Consider the following 7,793-nt stretch of genomic DNA (forward strand, 5'->3'; position numbering starts at 1 on the left):
AAAAAAATATTAATTTAAAGCAAAAAAAAAATTCAAATTTTTCAAAAACGCTTTTAAAACACAAAAACAAACAGGACTATTATAACTACATAAACCAACTCAATTTCTCACACCACATAAAGTAAAAATCTATAGATACCACGTGTATCAAATAAATTATCATTTTTTGTATTTTTATTATCATTTCTTTTAGTGACAAACAATGAGAAGTTACGTATTAATAATTCTTAGGAAAAATTACCCTCATTATCCCATTGTTAGGTTTATTTTTTACTTTAACTTTATTCTTTTAAAAATTACATTTTATATATATCATGGGTTAACATAATTTTCAAATTGAATGAAATAACCATAATATCCTCATTTATATTATATTATATTATTGTCGAATTTGTAGATTGCTTATAAATAGTTTTGAAAAGGTGAAATAAGAGGAATCTTTCTTGTTTCGCTCCAGCATCATTTTTAATCTTTCATTTTCTCCTCTCTCCTCACCCATTTTATTTTTGGCAGATTCAAGTGCTTCTTCTTGATCAAAAAAGGAAAGTAAAAGGCTCATCGGGGAAGAGTTTTTATCAACCAACTTGGGGTTTTTTTTTGGTTCTTGATAATCTAGAGTTTGATGAACTGTTGGTTTCAATTTTTTCATGGTCTTATTAAATCTGGGTTCTGGGTTCATGTTAATTTTCTCAATTGAAAATACTAATTAACATGTTGTTGGGGTTGTTGTGTTGATCGGAGTTACTAGTGAAGGTGATGGTTGTTTTGGTGGTTTTGATGTGGTGTGAAGGAGAGGAGTTGCTGCAATGGTGGTAGGAGACTGGTTTATATGCTGGAAAGATGGCGGTTAGAGTAAACTATAATTGGTCTTCTATCAAATTGAATGTTTAAGCTCAATTTAATTTCAATTTTTTTTTTTTTTTTGTTAGAGATCTGGGTTTGGGTGGTTGTAGCCTGGTGGGTTAACCTGAAACCCAAATAACCCGACGTAACTCAGGTGAGATCCGGTTAAAAATTGAAGAGAGATCTCAACAGTTTTTTAGTCCATGTTATGATTACAAGAACCCGAAAAAACTCAGTTTATTTCTTGAAAATTGGATTTACAGATAGAAAAACATGAATCCCTCTATATCACTGATAAAGTGGATAATCTTTCACCATTTTTCAAAGAGAAAAAAAAAAGGAAAAGGATTTTGCTTTAGCAAATCAAAAGGGAAGAATAAGAAAAAGCTCTGGTGAAAGATAGAATGGGACTTACAGAGATTAGACTGGCAGAGAACTGAAGATGAAACAGAGAGTGAGAGAGAGGGAGGAGAAGACGAAGCGGGAGATAAAGAAACTAAGACACAAAGGTGGAGGCACACGACAGATTTTTTGGTAGAACGAGGAGGCTGTCTTTTATCGGTAACTGGTGGGATCTTGCCACATGGAAATAAAGAGTTGATGTGTTGGTTAAAGAGAGGTGATTTCACTTCCTGGATTTGTCTTGTATGGAATTGAATTGAATTGATTTTCTTGGGTTGCTGGGGTCAACTAGTATGATCCGAGACTTGGTTTTTTAATCGAGTCAATTTTCAATTTGAATTTAATAACTATAGTGGTGACTATGATTTTTTTTAATTCAATGGAAAAATTGTAATATTTCATATAAAAACTCTTTAGTTATTAAATGAAATATAATGGTAATTTTATAAATAATTGGATTTTTTTGTTGATTTTTTTTAAGTGATGTAAATTGTTATCAATTTATAAAGTTTATTTAAACTGTAATTTTTAAAATAATAGAAATAAAATAAAAAAATAACTAAACTATAGGATTGTAAGGGTAGTTTTTCCTAATTCTTATTATTTGTTTGTCTATATCCTTGAACAACAACGATTATATAATTTATTTTTTCTAAGATAGTTTTACAAATAATAAAAGTTATTATTACATGACAAAAATTCAAGGAAACCTTTATGATATTGTTTTTGATAATTTTAAATATGATAAAGTCAAATTACACAACAAACAATTTTATCATTTTTATGTCAACACACTTAAGTAATGATCGGCTAATGATTCATTTATCCCATGTTAAATTTATGGACAACCATTACAATAAGTAATGAATATAAAGGCAAATGCATACCAAATTCACCCACCGTAATAATGAATATAAATGGCTTTAAATTTCTAAAGATTTTCTATGAAAGCAACCTCTTGTAAAAAACCAAACATTCTATCCCATGACATCATCCCTATGAAAACTTAGGCAGAAAAAAAAGTATAAAATGCTTGGGGGCATGATTAGACTGGGAGGAAACTTAAGAAACACGATAGGGTTGGCTCCATGATTTCTCTTCTAGGAAAACAAAGAATGGGAAGCAAAGATGATGATTTTTGAGATAAATGTTTTCAAATAATGAGGTATGCCGATATCGTTTGAGATTGTCCCTTTTTAAAATGTCAAAATCACAAGTTGTGGCTCGGGTAAGCAAAAGTAAAAAGCCATGAAAGCTTGCTATGAGGATCAAAGCTTTGAAAAAAAAAAGTCCATGAAGAAAGGGGACCTATATTTCTCGGGTAAGAATACATGCATATTAATCACAATACATTGCATTTTGATCTTTGCAGGGAGTCCAAGGAAAGAATCATTGATGGACTCGAACTTTTCCAGCAAGAAAGACCTAGCAAGACTCCCGCTATTTGAAAATCAACAAAGATTTTGGCAACAACATATATTTTACACCTTTCAAGTACGCTTTCTAACTATATCAATTTTTCTTTTAAATATGTTTTGTAGCCCTCATCCATCAGATAGTGTGCTTTCTAACCCTATATCTTTCCTTTCAAGTACGCTTTCTAGCCCACGCATACCAAATAATGTGCTTTTTAGCCATATCTATTTTTCTTTGAGTGCACTTTCTAACCATCATTCATCAGATAATACGCTTTCTAGCCCTATCTTTTTCTTTTCAAGAATGTTTTCTACCCCTCGCATACTGAATAGTACATTTTCTAGCCCTATCTTTTTCCTTTTCAAGTGCATTTTCTAGCCCTCATGTATCATATAATGCACTTTCTAGCTCTATTCATTTTCTTTTTTAGTATGCTTTCAAACCCTCACTTCTAAAACTTTTTGAAGGATTGACCATTTATTGATATGGTGAATCCACAATCTCTCATCTTTTTCTTCTTTACAAGCTTACTATCTAAAGTTTCTTACGAGACTTTTTATCGTAAACATTGTAAAGATAGGGCAACTATCATAACCTAGATTTGGGTTCCCCCTAAAAAAAGTTATCTTCTTCTTTCAAAAAAATTAGATAAAAAATCAAAAAATGAAAAGTAACAAAAAAAAAAGATGAAAATGAAAAAATATAGGTAACTTGGCAGAAGTAGGCGAAGAAGGGTTGCAGACATATGGAGGAACTAAACTGGGATTTTAGACAGCATTGGAAGCTCAATTATACCTTATTGTACCCAAGATTGATAGACAATGTAGATTCAATGTTATTTGATAAATTTACATAAAAGTTAAGTCTAAGGACTTAATTAGACTTTTAATAAGTCAATTTGATTTAATCATGTACCCAATTAAAGATTTAATTAAGTTTAAGAATTAATTTGGGTCAGATTAAAATATTTAATTAAGTGTAAGGACTTAATTAGACTTCTAAATGGTCAAATTAATTTTATTAGGGATTTAATTAGTAAAGAATAAGTTTGGAAGCTTCATTTGAGCTTAATTGAGAATATTAGAATTTTAAAGGACCAAATTTAACTTTTTTAAGCTCAATTGGGTGAAACCATGGATAAAATTGCAATAAAAATAAAAGTTTGAGGGGTTAATTAAGGGCTAAATTAAAGAACTTCAAGATTAAGGATTTTTTTTAACAAAAGGCGCATAAATTCAAAGACCAAATTTGGTTGAAAACAGAGATGAAATCGAAAAAAAAATAGAACTTTGAAGGTCAATTGAAGACAAAAATGAAAATATTCAAGATCAAGGATCAAGATGAAAAATGCGCTAAAATCAAAAGGTGTTTTTGAACTTGGTAGGGGTGAAATTGAATTGATTTTTAGAATCAAAATTCAATTGAGGATTTACTTAAATAATTGAAAGTTTGAGGGTTGAAATTAAAGGAGGAAGTTTAAAACCTAATTTTACCATAAACGCCAAAACGACATTGTTTCGTTTAAATGAAACGATGCATTTTGACCAAAACGACGTATTTTAGGGTTACTGTTCATCACCTTCCCCTAATAAACCCGAAAGTGGCAGCTCTGATGCCACCTTTTCCAGCCTCTTCCTCTCTTATACCTTCACCATATAAGAAAAGAAACATGTCACTCTCGTGACTTGACAATGTACTACACCCTTCACTTGAAAACCACCAATCTGCTACCCAAAAAGTCAATGAAAAAGTGGCCCAAATCCCCTAACCCGGTCATCCTTACAACCTGGTTTTGCAAGGCTGGATTGTTGTTTATGGCCAACGGATAGGATCCTTCCTAAGCAAATCAACGACCACAAACCATGCTTACAAGACCCCTCATGCTCTTCTCTCTCCCCTATAAATAGAGGTGGATTTCATGCAAGAAGAGAGGAGAAAAAACTGAAGAAAAAACACCTTCAACACTAGTTTTTTTTTTTTAAAAAAAAGGAAGACAAACCTTCCCTTACAAAACCATAAATAAATCAGCCCCCTAAACTACTTGTAATACAGCCCTCCACCCTATATTCTAGCCATATATCACCCCTATCATATCCTATAATAACTCACGATTCACCCTCGGCAAAAAAGAACCCGAAAAACACCATAAAACACCATCATCTCCACCGTTTTCTCCTCTTACAACCCCACAGGTTTTCCTTCTCTTCTCTTGGTTCAACCACTGTCAACCGTCGTCGTTAGCTGCACCATGAGCCACCAACGCCTCCACCATCAACCACCACAATATCACAACAATGTCCTCCCTTAACTAGGGAAGCTCCTCCCTATTTTCCCTAATTCACTATTACCATTAACATGCAAAAAGATGCTAGCAACTTAGTCACTGGGCTAGACTAGTAGCCAAGTTACATGGGCTGCATTTAGGCCCAACCCACTTTAGAAAAAAAAAAGATTAGTTGGGTCGTCTATCATCTTGATTTTAAGTTTGTGTTTGTTTAAAAAATATGCCACATGAAAAAATATGTATTACATGTTTTTTTATAAGATACATCGCGCAACACATTTCACAAATAAACACTTTCTAAATTAGATAATTACAAGTGTGCAACAATTTCCTCCTTTCAACCGGTGTTTTGTAAATTTATAGTGTATAACTTAGTAATTTCTTAAATGAAATAACTTGAACTAACAAGGATTTAATTGAAAAGAAAAAAATTATTTTTTGAGTGGTCTCTAATTACTAAATTAATAGCTATATAGTATGAGAATTTTAAAAATATGATAAATGTTGCATTTTAAAGTGTTTTTCATTTACAAATATATTAAAATAATTTTTTTAAAAAAAATATTTTTAACATCTTACCATTTGAAACAATTTATAAACACTAAAAAAATATCAAATTTGAAAATAAATAGAATTTAAAATTTGAAAGCAAATCTGGACTGGACTGGACTGTATTAGCGGTAAATTTGCTGTTTCTTCTTCTTCAAAACGCCAGCGTTTTAGGGGGTATCGACACGTGTCAGCGTCTCTTTTTCCATGGAAACCCAGCCAACCACGTGTCAACCTTTCTTCAATCTTCCAGATTTGTTGGAAAGAATTTTCACCAAAAACACGAGACCACAAGGAGAAGGAGAAACACGGAGGAAGGTCGATGATGATGATGGCGGCTGCAGTGAGACGAGGTTCAGAACCCTTTTTTATTGAGTCCCATTTTCAGCGATGCCAAATGAAAATAACGGGTATGATTCTTCCATCTCTCCTGTCTAGCAGCCACTCCAACTCCATTTCTTCTTCTAGCAGTAGCAGTAGATATAAACACCAAAATGATGATGCTTCTCCTTCTTTTAGGAACATTGACGATGCCCTTGCTTCTTTCAACCACATGCTTCACAGGAAACCCCTGCCTTGTATCATCCAATTCACCAAATTATTGTCTGCAATCGTCAAAATGAGACAGTATTACGATGCTGTGATTTCTCTTTCCAGACCAATGGAATTAGCTGGGCTCTCTCCTAATACTTATACGCTTAATATCTTGATTAACTGCTTCTGCAAGCTGCAACATGTTGATCTCGGCTTCTCTGTCTTGGCCAAAGTCATTAAACTTGGTCTTCAACCCGATGTTGTCCCATTTACCACCTTAATCAATGGGCTCTGTAAAGTGGGTAAATTTTCCCAAGCCGTGGAATTATTTGATGAAACGGTGGAAAGAGGGTGCCGACCTGATTTTCACACATAATAAGATTATCAATGGCTTATGTAAGACTGGGGAAACTGCTGCGGCTGCTGGATTGCTTAAGAAAATGGAAGAGGCAGGCTGCCAGCCAGACGCGGTTACATACAATACGATAATTGACAGTCTTGGCAAAGACAGGCGAATGAACGAGGCTTCGGATATCTTCTCTTATATGAAGGCTTAAGGCATTTCCCCAACGGTTGTCAGTTACAACTCTTTGATCCATGGCTTATGCAATTGCAGCCAATGGAAGGAAGCTTCGGCAATTCTAAATGAAATGACGAGTTTGAATATCATGCCAGATATTGTTACCTTCAATGTGCTAGTTGATACATTTTGTAAAGAAGGCAAGGTTTCAGAGGCTCAAGGTGTGTTAAAAACAATGACTGAAATGAGTGTGCATTGGAGCTAGACGGTCACTACACCATTAAACAGTTTTACCGACGGACTCATTCCGTCGGTGATAGAAATCAACTCTGTCGGTGAAATAATTACCGATGGCCTCACCGACGGAACATATCCGTCGGTATAATAGTCGTCGGTAATTCCCCTTTCCGTTGCTAATTCTGTCGCAAATAAAAAAACAACCCACCGACGGTCTTACAGACGGATACGCATGCCAAAAAAAAAATTTCCATCGGGAACATTACCGACGGAATAAATCCGTTTGAATTTTCAACGGTAATTACCGACGGATTATCCGTCGGTAATTATGGCATCGGTGGTAATTGTGTGGCAACTCTTTGTGAAATATCGACGGATATTATCCGTCGGTAAAGTCGTCTATATGTTATCATCGACGGATATTATCCGTCGGTAATGATGGCATGGTTGGTAATTGTTTGGCAACTCTCTGTGAATCACCGACGGATATTATCCATCGGTAAAGCTGTCGGTATCTATTTAAAATATATATATAAAATAATTTATTAATAGTAAAACTCTAATAAACAAATAAAATTGGATTAAACATTAAAAATATTAAAATAATGTTAAATAATATTCATCCAAATATTCATTACAAATTAAATGTGTTTAAAAAACAAAATTAAACTAGGATAGCGGCGGAGCTGGAGGAGGAGGAGGAGGCTGGTTGTTTCCGGGACCGTACGACCAAAAAGACCCTGCACAAGTATCATCACCCATCTTTGATCTCATCTCCATGACTATGTGACGGAGCTCATTATAATTCGTCGAGAGTTGTTGATATTGTTGTTTCAAGGCAGTGAGTTCCTCAGACTGGGTGCTCGATACTGATGGAGAGCTCCCAACGGTTGAGACACTACGAGCTGAACGCAAGTTTTCAACCGTAGTGTTAGAGAGCCCATAGACCCGATTTTTATCGGGTCCACCAGACGATCCCACCTTCATCCACAAATCTGGATCGAAATC

At 34.2% G+C, this 7,793-nt stretch overlaps 1 pseudogene; it reads left to right on the forward strand.

The window, feature by feature from the left end:
* The first annotated feature begins 5,709 nt into the window (after window positions 1–5,709).
* On the forward strand, window positions 5,710–6,813 carry LOC112325797 (putative pentatricopeptide repeat-containing protein At1g12700, mitochondrial; annotated as a pseudogene).
* The last annotated feature ends 980 nt before the right edge of the window (window positions 6,814–7,793 follow it).

This window comes from Populus trichocarpa, chromosome 19 (assembly GCF_000002775.5).
Source record: "Populus trichocarpa isolate Nisqually-1 chromosome 19, P.trichocarpa_v4.1, whole genome shotgun sequence".
NCBI lineage: Eukaryota > Viridiplantae > Streptophyta > Magnoliopsida > Malpighiales > Salicaceae > Populus > Populus trichocarpa.